The sequence below is a fragment of the Ranitomeya variabilis genome, chromosome 3 (genome assembly GCF_051348905.1).
Source record: "Ranitomeya variabilis isolate aRanVar5 chromosome 3, aRanVar5.hap1, whole genome shotgun sequence".
Classification (NCBI taxonomy): Eukaryota; Metazoa; Chordata; class Amphibia; order Anura; family Dendrobatidae; genus Ranitomeya; species Ranitomeya variabilis.
Genome location: NC_135234.1, coordinates 591,635,309 through 591,650,980, shown reverse-complemented (window position 1 = coordinate 591,650,980; position 15,672 = coordinate 591,635,309).

Below are 15,672 nucleotides of genomic sequence, written 5' to 3'. Positions count from 1 at the left end.
CTTGCCGTGTGCCCAAACAGTGGTTTACCCCCACATATGAGGTATCAACGTACTCAGGACAAATTGGAAAACAATGTTCGTGGTCCAGTTTCTCCTTTTACCCTTGGGAAAATAAAAAAATTGTTGCTAAAAGATCATTTTTGTGACTAAAAAGTTAAATGTTCATTTTTTCCTTCCATGTTGCTTCTGCTGCTGTGAAACACCTGAAGGGTTAATAAACTTCTTGAATGTGGTTTTGATCACCTTGAGGGGTGCAGTTTTTATAATGGTGTCACTTTTGGGTATTTTCAGCCATATCGAACCCTCAAACTGACTTCAAATGTGAGGTGGTCCCTAAAAAAAATGGGTTTGTAAATTTTGTTGTAAAAATGAGAAATCACTGGTCAAATTTTAACCCTTATAACTTCCTAGCAAAATTGTGCTGATGTAAAGTAGACATGTGGGTAATGTTATTTATTAACTATTTTGTGTCACATAACTCTCTGGTTTAACAGAATAAAAATTCAAAATGTGAAAATTGCTACATTTTCAAAATTTTCGCCAAATTTCCGTTTTTTCACAAATAAACTCAGAAATTATCGACCTAAATTTACCACTAACATGAAGCCCAATATGTCACGAAAAAACAATCTCAGAATCGCTAGGATCCGTTGAAACGTTCCTGAGTTATTACCTCATAAAGGGACACTGGTCAGAATAGCAAAAAACGGCCAGGTCATTAAGGTCAAAATAGGCTGGGTCATGAAGGGGTTAAAGAAGTTGCCCACTACAATAATTTTTTTTCCATAAATCTTGCTATTATGTGCCACTGAAAACATCCACTGTGTTTATTTTAGCAATATTACCTTTTATCATGCTGTAGCAGCACATCTTCAGTGCTGGATCCAGCTCTCATTGGGTTATTCGACAACTTCCTTTCTCCTGAGTTATTGTGCTCTAATACTACAAGTTCCATGATGCTTTGCACTGGCCACTAAGCACGAACCTACCACACTCACTCCAAAACACACCCAAACCCCTCCCTCCTCTCCCTCCTCTAGCTTCAAAAAGATTTGTCATGTCATTTCTGTCCAACCTCCTTTTTTACATTTGTCCAACCCACACTCCATTACACACAGATAGATCGATAGATAGATCGATATATAGATAGATAGATGATAGATGTGGGATAGATAGATAATAGATAGATAGATAGATATGTGATAGATAGATACATACAGATATATCTACAGTGGGGCAAAAAAGTATTTAGTCAGTCAGCCATAGTGCAAGTTCCACCACTTAAAAAGATGAGAGGCGTCTGTAATTTACATCATAGGTAGACCTCAACTATGGGAGACAAACTGAGAAAAAAAAATCCAGAAAATAACATTGTCTGTTTTTTTATCATTTTATTTACATTTTATGGTGGAAAATAAGTATTTGGTCAGAAACAAAATTTCATCTCAATACTTTGTAATCTATCCTTTGTTGGCAATGACAGAGGTCAAACGTTTTCTGTAAGTCTTCACAAGGTTGCCACACACTGTTGTTGGTATGTTGGCCCATTCCTCCATGCAGATCTCCTCTACAGCAGTGATGTTTTTGGCTTTTCGCTTGGCAACACGGACTTTCAACTCCCTCCAAAGGTTTTCTATAGGGTTGAGATCTGAAGACTGGCTAGGCCACTCCAGGACCTTGAAATGCTTCTTAGGAAGCCACTCCTTCGTTTCCCTGGCGGTGTGCTTTGGATCATTGTCATGTTGAAAGACCCAGCCACATTTCATCTTCAATGCCCTTGCTGATGGAAGGAGGTTTGCACTCAAAATCTCACGAAACATGGCCCCATTCATTCTTTCATGTACCTGGATCAGTCGTCCTGGCCCCTTTGCAGAGAAACAGCCCCAAAGCATGATGTTTCCACCACCATGCTTTACAGTAGGTATGGTGTTTGATGGATGCAACTCAGTATTCTTTTTCCTCCAAACACGACAAGTTGTGTTTCTACCAAACAGTTCCAGTTTGGTTTCATCAGACCATAGGACATTCTCCCAAAACTCCTCTGGATCATCCAAATGCTCTCTAGCAAACTTCAGATGGGCCCGGACATGTACTGGCTTAAGTAGTGGGACACGTCTGGCACTGCAGGATCTGAGTCCATGGTGGCGTAGTGTGTTACTTATGGTAGGCCTTGTTACATTGGTCCCAGCTCTCTGCAGTTCATTCACTAGGTCCCCCCGCGTGGTTCTGGGATTTTTGCTCACCGTTGTTGTGATCATTCTGACCCCACGGGGTGGGATTTTGCGTGGAGCCCCAGATCGAGGGAGATTATCAGTGGTGTTGTATGTCTTCCATTTTCTAATTATTGCTCCCACTGTTGATTTCTTCACTCCAAGCTGGTTGGCTATTGCAGATTCAGTCTTCCCAGCCTGGTGCAGGGCTACAATTTTGTTTCTGGTGTCCTTTGACAGCTCTTTGGTCTTCACCATAGTGGAGTTTGGAGTCAGACTGTTTGAGGGTGTGCACAGGTGTCTTTTTATACTGATAACAAGTTTAAACAGGTGCCATTACTATAGGTAATGAGTGGAGGAAAGAGGAGACTCTTAAAGAAGAAGTTACAGGTCTGTGAGAGCCAGAAATCTTGATTGTTTGTTTCTGACCAAATACTTATTTTCCACCATAAAATGCAAATAAAATGATAAAAAAACAGACAATGTGATTTTCTGGATTTTTTTTTCTCAGTTTGTCTCCCATAGTTGAGGTCTACCTATGATGTAAATTACAGACGCCTCTCATCTTTTTAAGTGGTGGAACTTGCACTATGGCTGACTGACTAAATACTTTTTTGCCCCACTGTATATATCTATGTCTATTTCCACAGATATGTCCATACCCATGTTTCTAAACCCCTTCAGCTTTTTTCATTTTTCGCTCCCCTTCTTTCCAGAGCCATCATTTTTCCATCAATATATTATATGGTCATGTGAGGGCTTATCTTTTGCGGTACAAGTTCTACTTTTGAACGACATCATTGGTTTTACCATGTCGTGTAACAGAAAAGTCTATGGGAGTCGCAGACTTGTTGTGCACATGCTGCGGAAAAACCGCACCGAAAAGCAGCTTTTTTTTCACGCAGCATGTCACTTCTTTTGTGCCGAACTGCAGCGTTTCTGCACCCATAGGCCGAGATCACACACAGCGAGATACGGCCGAGTCTCGCAGGTTAAAACCAAGCTCTGGCACCGGCACTCCAGAGCGGAGCGTGCAGCCGCATAGCAATACATGGAGCCTCACGCTCCGCTCCGGAGTGCCGGTGCCAGAGCTTGGTTTTAACCTGCGAGACTTGGCCGTATCTCACTGTAGTGTGACTCCGGCCTTAGACTTTCCTTTCCTTGCGTCGGGCACATCCGCAGCAAAACCGCACATGTAAAAAAGATCCGAGAAACCCTGCAGTTCAGGAGAAGGGAAGTGTGTGGGCAGTGACTGTGTGCGTGTATGTGTGTGTGGGCGGGGTCTGCGGGCTGTTCGCGTGTGTGTGGGACTATTCGGTTGTGTGCGGGGGGTCTTTTGGGGTGTGTGTGCAGGCATCATCCGATGGGACTACAAATACGCAGCATCCAATCTGCAGCTAATTCGGATGTAAGGCTACTTTCACACTTCCATCGGTACGGGGCCGTCGCAAACCGTCGGCCTGACGTACCGACGGACGTTGTGCTAAATTTAGCACAACGTGGGCAGCGGAAGCAGTTTTACAACACATCCGCTGCCCATTGTGATAAGCGGGGAGGAGGCGGACACGTCGCACAAAAAAAGTTACATTTAACTTTTTTTGTGCGTCGCGTCCACCAAAACACGACAGATTCATCGCACGACGGATGCGACGTGTGCCCATCCGTCGCGATCCGTCGCTAATACAAGTCTACGGGCAAAAACGCATCCTGCAAGCACATTTGCAGGATCCGTTTTTTGCCCATAACGACGGATTGCAACGGAGCCCAGAAGATGGAAGTGTGAAAGTAGCCTAATCCGGACAGTGGACACGCACCCTACACTATCCATACATCTATCAATAGATATAACTATCCAGATATATCTATAGATAGATATATGAATAGATGTATGCCTCTATAGATCTATCTATATGTAGATCTAATGAATAGAAACTATATGCAATGCCACAGTACGTGAAAGCATATGGTGAGACAAGAACCCCTTAGAAGCCGTAAACTCCTCTGATCAATAAATCCTTCCGATCAATAGATGGCGATGCACACACAAACTAAGCAGACTCGTTAATGTATATTGATATATGACCATAAAAATGAAAGGAAGTGAGCTACTCAGCATAAAGGGTAAACGTACCTGTGACCCATGTATTTCACATGGGGAGACTGTGGGTGTGCCAGTGGATGTGGCTATGGGGTAAGCCGGAGTTCAGGTACCACGGTGCCGGATGCCGAGCTGAGCATGAAGCCGTTAGGCAGAATGTCCGGCTTCAGATATATGGTTGCGGTGGTGGGTCGGCAAGTACTGCTGCACAAGGGCGCCGCAGGGAGGCTGCGTAGAGCCAGGGAAAGCCCCGACCGGTGGCGTCCCTGGATACGAGCGCAAGGGGAAATGGCGGACAGGGAACTGAGCGTGTGACGTCACAGCTGGGGAACTACAGAGCGGCACTAGGACAAGGTAATAACCAACGCGTTTCAAAGGAACAGCGTCCTTCTTCGTCAAGGTTACCAGTCCCTGATAGCTCCGGAGAATATAAACTAATCCCCTGTCAATCACCCCAGAAAGAGGCCCCGCCCATCCACCCAATTAAGAGAGTGGCGCATACATACTCCCAATGGTACCTCATAATACAACTACCAGCGTATGGGATTATGGTCACTGGAAGTGTATTGTACGTGGTAGAAACGGACTTGATACAGACTGGAGGCAGTTTTTCATATATGTTGATGGCAAATATAGACCAAACATGATGAGAATATTCATATAAAAATTTTTTGCAAATGGGAGAAGGATGCATAAATAAACAAGGATAATGCAGCACACATCAGATAAAAGATGCAAATGCAACATAACGCCCGCAGACCATTCTATCAAAGTCTGCATTCCAAAACGGCGCTCCTTCCCTTCTGAGCTCTGCCGTGCGCCCAAACAGTGGTTTACCCCCACATATGGGGTACCAGCATACTCAGGAGAAATTGGACAACAACTTTTGGGGTCCGATTTCTCTTGTTACCATTGTGAAAATAAAAACTTGGGGGCTAAAAAATCTTTTTTGTTGAAAAAAAAATATTTATTATTTTTATGACTCTGCATTATAAACTTCTGTGAAGCACTTGGGCATTCAAAGTTCTCACCACATATACAGATAAGTTCCCTGGGGGTTCTAGTTTGCAAAATGGGGTCACTTGTGGGGGGTTTCTACTGTTTAGGTACATCAGGGGCTCTGCAAACGCAACATAATGCCCGCAGACCATTCTATCAAAGTCTGCATTCCAAAATGGCGCTCCTTCCCTTCCGAGGTCTGCTGTGCACCCAAACAGTGGTTTACCCCCACATATGGGGTACCATCATACTCAGGACAAATTGGACAACAATTTTGGGGTCCGATTTCTCTTGTTACCCTTGTGAAAATAAAAACTTGGGGGCTAAAATATCTTTTTTGTGGAAAAAAAAATATTTTTTATTTTCATGACTCTGCATTATAAACTTCTGTGAAGCAGTTGTGCATTCAAAGTTCTCACCACATATCTAGTTAAGTTCCTTGGGGGGTCTAGTTTCCAAAATGGGGTCACTTGTGGGGGGTTTCTACTGTTTAGGTACATCAGGGGCTCTGCAAACGCAACATAATGCCCGCAGACCATTCTATCAAAGACTGCATTCCAAAACGGCGCTCCTTCCCTTCCAAGCTCTGCCGTGCACCCAAACAGTAGTTTACCCCAACATATGGGGTACCACCATACTCAGGACAAATTGGAAAACAACTGTTGCAGTCCAATTTCTCTTGTTACCCTTGAGAAAATAAAAAATTGGGGGCAAAAAAATCTTTTTTTGTGGAAAAAAAAATATTTTTTATTTTCACGACTCTGCATTATAAACTTCTGTGAAGCACTTGGGCATTCAAAGTTCTCACCACATAACTAGATAAGTTCCTTGGGGGTTCTAGTTTCCAAAATGGGGTCACTTGTGGGGGGTTTCTACTGTTTAGGCACATCAGGGGCTCTCCAAACGCGACATGGCGTCCGATCTCAATTCCAGCAAATTCTACATTGAAAAAGTAAAACGGCACTCCTTCTCTTCCAAGCTCTGTGGTGCGCCCAAACAGGGGTTTACCCCCACATATGGGGTATCAACGTACTCAGGAGAAATTGCACAACAACTTTTGTCATCTAATTTCTCCTGTTACCCTTGTGAAAATAAAAATTTGGGGACAAAAAGATCATTTTTGTAGAAAAAATGCGATTTTTTATTTTCACGGCTCTACGTTATAAACTTCTGTGAAGCACTTGGGGGTTCAAAGTGCTCACCACACATCTAGATAAGTTCCTTAAGGGGTCTAGTTTCCAAAATGGTGTCACTTGTGGGGGGTTTCCACTGTTTAGGCACATCAGGGGCTCTCCAAACTCGACATGACGTCCGACCTCAATTCCAGCCAATTCTACATTGAAAAAATAAAACGGCACTCCTTATCTTCCAAGCTCTGCGGTGCGCCCAAACAGTAGTTTACCCCCACATATGGGGTATCGACATACTCAGGACAAATTGAACAACAACTTTTGTGGTCTAATTTCTCCTGTTACCCTTGTGAAAATAAGAATTTGTGGGTGAAAAGATCATTTTTGTGTAAACAAATGCGATTTTTTATTTTCACGGCTCTACGTTATAAACTTCTGTGAAGCACTTGGGAGTTCAAAGTGCTCACCATACATCTAGATAAGTTCCTTAAGGGGTCTAGTTTCCAAAATGGTGTCACTTGTGGGGGTTTTCCACTGATTAGGCACATCAGGGGCTCTCTAAACGTGACATGGCATCCAATCTCAATTCCAGCCAATTCTGCATAGAAAAAGTCAAACGGCGCTCCTTCACTTCCAAGCTCTGCAGTGTGCCCAAACAGTGGTTTACCCCCACATATGTGGTATCGGCGTATTCAGGAGAAATTGCACAACAAAATTTATGGTTAAATTTCAGTTTTCACACTTGTGAAAATAAAACAAAATGGTTCTGAAGTAAAATGTTTGCAAAAAAAAGTTAAATGTTCATTTTTTCCTTCCACATTTTTTCAGTTCCTGTGAAGCACGTAAAGGGTTAATTAACTTTTTGAATGTGGTTTTGAGCACCTTGAGGGGTGAAGTTGTTAGAATGGTGTCACAATTGGCTATTTTCTATCATATAGATCCCTCAAAATGACTTCAAATGTGATGTGGTCCCTAAAAAAAAAATGGTGTTGTAAAAATGAGAAATTGCTGGTCAACTTTTAACCCTTATAACTCCCTAACAAAAAAAATTTTGTTTCCAAAATTGTGCTGGTGTAAAGTAGACATGTGGGAAATGTTATTTATTAACTATTTTTCATGACATATCTCTGTAATTTAAGGGCATAAAAATACAAATTTTGAAAATTGCAAAATTTTAAATATTTTCGCCATATTTCCATCTTTTTCATAAATAATCGCAAGTAATATCGAAGAAATGTTACCACTAACCTGAAGTACAATATGTCATGAAAAAACAGTCTCCGAATCAGTGGGATCCGTTAAAGCGTTCCAGTATTATAACCTCATAAAGTGACAGTGGTCAGAATTGTAAAAATTGGCTCGGTCATTAAGTACCAAATTGGCTCTGTCACTAAGGGGTTAAACCTTTTTTCCTCCAGACGTAGAGGATGCCCCCTTGTCCCTGTCTCAGGTCTATGATTAAAAAGATCATCAGAAAGGTCTTTGTACTGTCCCCTCATATTTATACATTAAAATAAGATCACCCCTTAGCCTTCGTTTTTCCAAACTAAATAGCCACAAGTGTAATAATCTATCTTGGTATTGCAGGCCCCCAAGCCCTCTAATAACTTTGGTCGCTCTTCTCTGCACCCGCTCTAGTTCAGCTATGTCTTTCTTATACTCCGGAGACCAGAACTGTACACAGTATTCTAAGTGTGGTCGAACTAGTGACTTGTATAGAGGTAAAATTTTGTTCTCCTCATGAGCATCTATGCCTCTTTTAATGCATCCCATTATTTTATTTGCCTTTGTAGCAGCAGCCTGACACTGGCCACTAAATGTGAGTTTGTCATCCACCCATACTCCCAGGTCTTTTTCATTGACGGTTTTGCCCAGAGTTTTAGAATTAAGCACATAGTTACACATGTTATTACTTCTACCCAAGTGAATGACCTTACATTAATCCCCATTAAAGCTCATTTGCAATTTATCAGCCTAAGCTTCTAGTTTACATAAATCATCCTGTAATATAAAATTGTTCTCCCCTGTATTGATTACCCTGCAGAGTTTAGTGTCATCTGCAAATATTGAAATTCTGCTCTGTATGCCACCTACAAGGTCATTAATAAAAATGTTAAAAAGAAGAGGGCCCAATACTGACCCCTGTAGTACCCCACTGCTAACCGCGACCCAGTGCGAGTGTTCTCCATTAATAACCACCCTTTGTTTCCTATCCCTGAGCCAGCTCTCAAACCACTTACACATATTTTCCCCTATCCACATTATATGTATCAACCTTTTGTGTGGCACCGTATCAAAAGCTTTTGAAAAGTCCATATACACTATGTCCACTGGGTTCCCTTGGTCCAGTCTGGAACTTACCTCTTCATAGAAATTGATCAGATTAGTCTGAAAGGAACGGTCCCTAGTAAACCCATGTTGATATTGGGTCATGAGGTTATTCCTCTTCAGATACTCCAGTATAGCATCCCTTAGAATGCCCTCCAGGATTTTACCCACAGTAGAGGTAAAGCTTACTGGCCTATAATTTCCGAGTTCAGTTTTTGTTCCCTTTTTGAATATTGGAACCAGATTTGCTATATGCCAGTCCTGTGGTACAGACCCTGTTATTATGGAGTCTTTAAAGATTAAAAATAATGGTCTATCAATGACTGTACTTAATTCCTGCAGTACTCAGGGGTGTATCCCATCTGGGCCTGGAGATTTGTCAATTTTAGTGATTTTTAGATGCCGCCGTACTTCCTGCTGGGTTAAGCAGGTGACCCTTAATGGGGAATTTTTGTTATCACTGATTATATTGTCTGCCATGGGATTTTCTTGTGTAAATACTGATGAAAAAAAGTCATTTAGCATATTGGCTTTTTCCTCATCCTCATCCACCATTTCACCCAGACTATTTTTAAGGGGGCCAACACTGTCATTTTTTAGTTTCTTACTATTTACGTAGTTAAAGAATATTTTGGGATTATTTTTACTCTCTCTGGCAATGAGTCTCTCTGTCTCAATCTTTGCTGCCTTGATTTGCTTTTTACAGAATTTATTTAATTTTCTGTATTTATTAAATGCCTCATCACTACCTACTTCCTTTAGTTCTCTAAATGCTTTCTTTTTGTCACTTATTGCGCCCCTTACAGCTCTATTTAGCCATATTGGTTTCCTCCTATTTCTAGTATGTTTGTTCCCATACGGTATATATTGTGCACAGGTCCTATCCAGGATGCTAATAAACGTCTCCCATTTTCTCTGTGTATTTTTATGTCTCAGGATATCGTCCCAGTTAAATGCACCAAGATCATCTCTCATCTGTTGGAAATTTGCCCTCCTGAAGTTTAGTGTCCTTGTAACCCCTCTACTACACATCTTATTAAAGGATACATGAAAACTTATTATTTTGTGATCACTATTCCCCAAGTGACCCCCAACCCTTATATTTACTATGCGGTCTGGCCTGATGGTTAATATTAGGTCTAGCAGTGCCCCCCTTTTTGTTGGGTCCACCACTCCCAACTTCCTTATTTGTGCCCAGGTCTCTATCTGCACTATCTTCCCCTCCTATAAAATGAATACCCTCCCCCCATTCCCTAGTTTAAACACTCCACCAACCTTCTAGCCATTTTCTCCCCCAGCACAGCTGCACCTTCCCCATTGACGTGCAGCCCGTCCCTAGCGTAGAACCTGTAGCCAACTGAGAAGTCGGCACAGTTCTGCAGGAACCCAAACCCTCCTTCCTACACCAATTCTTGAGCCACTTATTAACCTCCCTAATCTCCCATTGCCTCTCTGGTGTGGCACAGGCAGTATTTCGGAAAATACCACGTTGGAGGTCCTTGCTTTTAGCTTGCAGCCTAATTCCCTGAAATCATCTTTAAGGACCTTCCACCTACCTCTAACTTTGTCATTTGTGCCAATGTGCACCATGACCGCTGGGTCCTCACCAGCCCCTCACAGTAATCTGTCAATCCGATCAGCGATGTGTCGGACTCGAGTGCCAGGTAGGATACGCAGGCCTTTATCCGTGTTCTGTTTGTGTATCAGTATCCGTGTCCATTCCTGTCTGAATTCTGGTCTATGTCCGTTCCTGTCTGTACTCTGGTCTATGTCCGTTCCTGTTCCTGCTTTGTTTGTTTGCCATTCCCACTCTGCTGTGTGTGCCTCTGCCTTATCTCTCTGCTTTGTTTGCCACTAGCAGTGGCTCTGCACCTCTATGCTCTGCTCGCCACTGTCCGTGGCTCTGCACTTCTCTGCTATGCTCGCCACTACCTGTGGCTCTGCACTTCTCTGCTCTGCTCACCACAGTCAGTGGCTCTGCACCTCTCTGCTCTGCTCGCCACTACCAGTGGCTCTGCGCCTTCTGGCTCTTGGCTTTGCCTCCTGCGGTTCGGGCTCTTGGCATTGCCTCCAGCGTCTCTGCTCTTGGCTCAGCCTCCAGCGTGTCCGCTCTTGGCTCAGCTTCCAGTGTCTCCGCTCTTGGCTCAGCCTCCAGCATCTCCGCTCTTGGCTCAGCCTCCAGCGTCTCCGCTCTTGGCTCAGCCTCCAGCGTCTCCGCTCTTGGCTCAACCTCCAGCGCTTCCCCTCTTGGCTCAACCTCCAGCGCCTCCGCTCTTGGCTCCGCCTCCAGCATCTCTGCTCTTGGCTCTGCCTCCAGCGTCTCAGCCTCCAGCGGCTCCATCCTTAGCTCCACCTTTTCCTTCTCTGCGTTCTCCTTCTCTGCTCTTAGGGTACCATCACACAGTACCATTTACATCGCTACGACGGCACGATCCGTGACGTCGCAGCGATCGTATGATTATCGCTCCAGCGTCGTAGACTGCGGTCACACTGTGCAATCACGGCGCTGGAGCGATGCCGAAGTCCCCGGGTAACCAGGGTAAACATCGGGTAACTAAGCGCAGGGCCGCGCTTAGTAACCCGATGTTTACCGTGGTTACCAGCGTAAAAGTAAAAAAAAACAAACCGTACATACTCACTATCTGATGTCCGTCCGGTCCCTTGCCGTCTGCTTTCCTCTCTGACTGTCTGCCGGCCGGAAAGTGAGAGCAGATCACAGCGGTGATGTCGCCGCTGTGATCTGCTCTCACTGTACGGCCGGATTCAGTCAGAGCAGGAAGCAGACGGCAAGGGACCTGACGGGCATCAGATGGTGAGCATGTACGGTTTGGTTTTTTTTACTTTTACGCTGGTAACCACGGTAAACATCGGGTTAATAAGCGTGGCCCTGCGCTTAGTTACCCGATGTTTACCCTGGTTACCAGCGAACACATCGCTGGATCGCTGTCACACACAACGATCCAGCGATGTCAGCGGGTGATCAAGCGACGAAAGAAAGTTTGAAACGATGTCCTACGACGTACGATTCTCAGCAGGGTGCCTGATCGCAGTAGCGTGTCAGACACTGCAAGATCGTAACGATATCGCTACAACGTCACGAATCGTGCCGTCGTAGCGATAAAAATGCCACTGTGTGACGGTACCCTTAGCTCTGACCTCCTCTTCTCTGCTCTTAGCTCTGTCTTCTCCTCTGCTCTAAGCTGTGTTTCTGTTCTTGGCTCTGCCTCCTGCTCTTGGCTCCGCCTCCTGTATTTCTGTTCTTGGCTCCGCCTCTTGCTCTTAACTCCACCTTCTGTGGTTCTGCTTTGCATTTGTTCTTGTGGTCTTGCCTATGGTCTATCTCCATTCTGCAACTTGCAGCACAGGTCTCTACCTGTTTCTGTATATTCCCCATTCCGAACAGGTCCCTACCTGTTCCCATATACCCTCCAGTCTGAACAGGTTCTTACCTGTTTCCATACACCCACCTGTATACCAGTTCCTACCAGAGTATCAGCCCTCTCCGTCTGGCCTGCTAGAGTGCCAGCTGTGCCCGCCTGTCTGCCAGAGTGCCAGCCGTGCCCGCCTGCCTGTGACTCCATCAAGCCCGTCTGCCCGTCAGGGCCTCTGCTGTACTCGTCCGCCAGCCAGTGTCACAGCCGTGCCTGTCTGTGTTCTGTCCCCCAGTGGGATCAGCATCCACAGCCAGACACCACCCTGGAGTGGTACCTGGTAGCTACTTGCCGCACAAGTCTGACCTCACCATCACAGGCTCCAGCGGACACCTAGGAAGCTATTTAGTTATGCCCCTTCCAGGGTAGTCTGGTCAGTGGTCCAGTAGGGCTACACCCCCAGACGCTCACACCAACCAATCTGGTCACGAGTGTTACAATAAAGATCATTCTGCTGGAAGTCTTTCCTAGCAACTGCAGGTTTCTTATTTATAAAGAAGGATGATATGTCTGTTAGACCATACATTAACTATTGGGGTTAAAATAAAATCAACCTGAGACATTGATATCCAATTTTTGTTCAGATCAAGGGAGTTTCCATCTTCAGCAAATTAGACCTGCTGCAAACTAACAACTTAATCCGCATAAAAGAGGCTAATAATGGAAAACTGCTTTCCACACCTGTGATCAGGTGTGTATTTATAGGAGGCAGGATGGCCATTTGCCCAGTGTGCACCCGGCAGGGGGGTGCAGTCTGGCTGCTGGATGGGGTGATCTAAGGTGTCTCCCTCCATTTTGCCATCCATGTAGTTGGTTTTGGCTGTTCTCTGAGCCAGCTATCAAGCTGACAGTCAACTCAGAGAAGGTGCAGCATGCTGGCTCCCTTTGATTGATTGTACTCAAATCTATCAGACATACATACAATTGAAGCCTTGACTATTGGCACTTTGAGATCAGGGTGACATTAGTAGCATGATCAGGTCATGGGATCACACTGCTGACACCACTCCTTGGTGCTGCATAGGTGGCAGAAGTTTGGTGGGGTAAGTGCTCCAATGAAGCTGAAGACACAGAAGATTTTTTTGTAATTAGGGGAAGGGGAAAGAAATTTGAGTACACACTATGGGAAGGTAGAGGGGGGGAATATATGTGGACACAGTATGGGCAGCGAGAGGGGAATGGTGCAGACACAGTTTGGTGAGTGAGGGTGGGAGTGTATGTGGACACAGTATGGGGAGCAGTCAGGGGGAAAATTTCAGAACACAGTATGGGGAGTGAGAGGGCGGGATGGGTGCAGACACACTATGGGGAGCGAGGGGTAATGTATGTGGACACAGTATGAGGAATGAGGGGGATGGGTGCTGACAGTATGAGGAGCAAGGGGGATCAATGCAGAAACAGTATGGGGAGCAAAGGGAGATGAATTCATAGCAGGAGGGTATTAGTCTGGAGACTATTGAGGAAATAGTGTGAGGAGACAGTATGGGATGATAAAAATATGAGAAGGCACATAATAGAGGCTGAATAATGTGTAGGGGTGGTATAGAGAGGGGCCAACATGGGGGCAGTGTGAGGTCACAGCAAGGAGGGGACAGTATAAGACTGGTAAATATAGGGAGACAGCATGAAAGGACAGTGTGAAGATGGGGTCAGTATGGTAAAGAAAGGGCAGTGTGCAGGGCATATATCATAAGAGGGACAGTGTGTAGATCATATTTTGTTCAGAGAACATAATGAGGAGCAATTATTTTTTCAGGGGCACAGCATATGGCAGTTATTTTTCTTCAGGAGCATTATAATGACACTGCTATTTTAAGGGTATCAATAGGGGATGTGCTCCGCATGACCGGAGAAGATGGAAGTCTGCAGAGATGATCTGTGACTGTGAAAAGTCATTATGGTGTCTGGACAAGATGAAGAAAAGGAAGAGAATGACTTCATTCAGAATCAGTGGGTACCTGGATGTTAATTCTTATTTGTTATTAGTGTTGAGCGATACCTTCCGATATAGAAAAGCATCGGTATCAGATTGGATCGGCCAATATTCAAAAAATATCGGATATCGCCGATACCGATACCCGATACCAATGCAAGTCAATGGGACCAAAATATCGGAATTAAAATAAACCCTTTCTTTCCTTGTAGGTTCATTCTACATGAAGGAAAACAACTAAGAATAATGTAGGATGTATTGGGGGAGGTGGCGGAGACATTAAAGGCATAGAGGTTTAGCCCAAATAGAATAGCAGAAATTTTAATTTCATTTTTAAGACGTTCGGAGTTACAAAGATATTGATTATGTTAAGATTTTTTTTATTTTGTCAGATATTGATGTTTCACTACTTCCATGCCCTTCACCTTCTTTTTTACTTCTCCGACACTTTCTTCTTCATCATCCTCAGCAGCAGCATCTTTGACATCAACTTCTTCTTCACCTTATTCATCTTCTTCTTCACCTTCTTCCTATTTTTTTTTCTTACATTCTTCATATTCTTTTTATTAAACTATTCTTCTTCTTCTTCATAGTCTACTTCTTCATAATATTCTTATTTGTGACAGGCATTCCTGTAGTTGTTATCTATAAAAGTTTGAAGATTACACCTTCCGTTCTGCCTGTCACAAAAGAGATACAACAGGATTTGTCCGCGTTCAGTTTGGCCTGCAGCAGCAGGCTTTATCCAGGGGCACCACGAGGAGGAATGGACTCACCCCCATACACTGCTTAGTCTTATTCTGCTTATAATTTAGATAATATCTTTTGCTCTGATGTTTAGTCTTATGCTTAATGTTCTTCTGCTCTTTCTTCTGCAGCTTCTTGTTCTTCTGCTTCTCGGTCTTCCGGGTTGTCGTCTCCAGGGTCGTCGTCGTCATCGGGGTGGTCTCCAGGGTCGTCGTCTCAGGGGTTGTCGTCTCTGGTGTCATCGTCATCTTAGGGGTGGTCTTCAGGGTCGTCGTCTTTAGGGTCTTGAACTTGGAAATGTAGCAGAAGGTACAAGAAGGCTGAGAAATTGCTGAGAATCAGCTGATGGAACTGGAACCCGGATGGCTACCCGAAGGTCCAAGAGCCAACGGAACTACCGAGGACCAGCTGACATTACTGGAACCCGGTTACTAAGCAGGAGGTACCCGTGCCAGAAAGCACTACCAAGGACCACCTGACGTTGGTGGAACTTAGATACCCAGAAGGAGGCACCTAAGCCAAAGGCTCTGCCGGGAACCAGCTGACGGTACAGGAACCAGGATGGGGAGCAGAAGTTACAAGAGCAAAAGACACTGCCAAGAACCAGCTGATGGTACTGGAACCCAGATGGGTAGCCGAAGGTCCAAGAGTCAATGGAACTACCGAGGACCAGCTGATGTTACTGGAACCCGGTTACTAAGCAGGAGGTACCCAAGCCAGAAAGCACTACCAAGGACCACCTGACGTTGGTGAAACTTGGATGCCCAGAAGGAGACACCTAAGCCAAAGGCTCTGC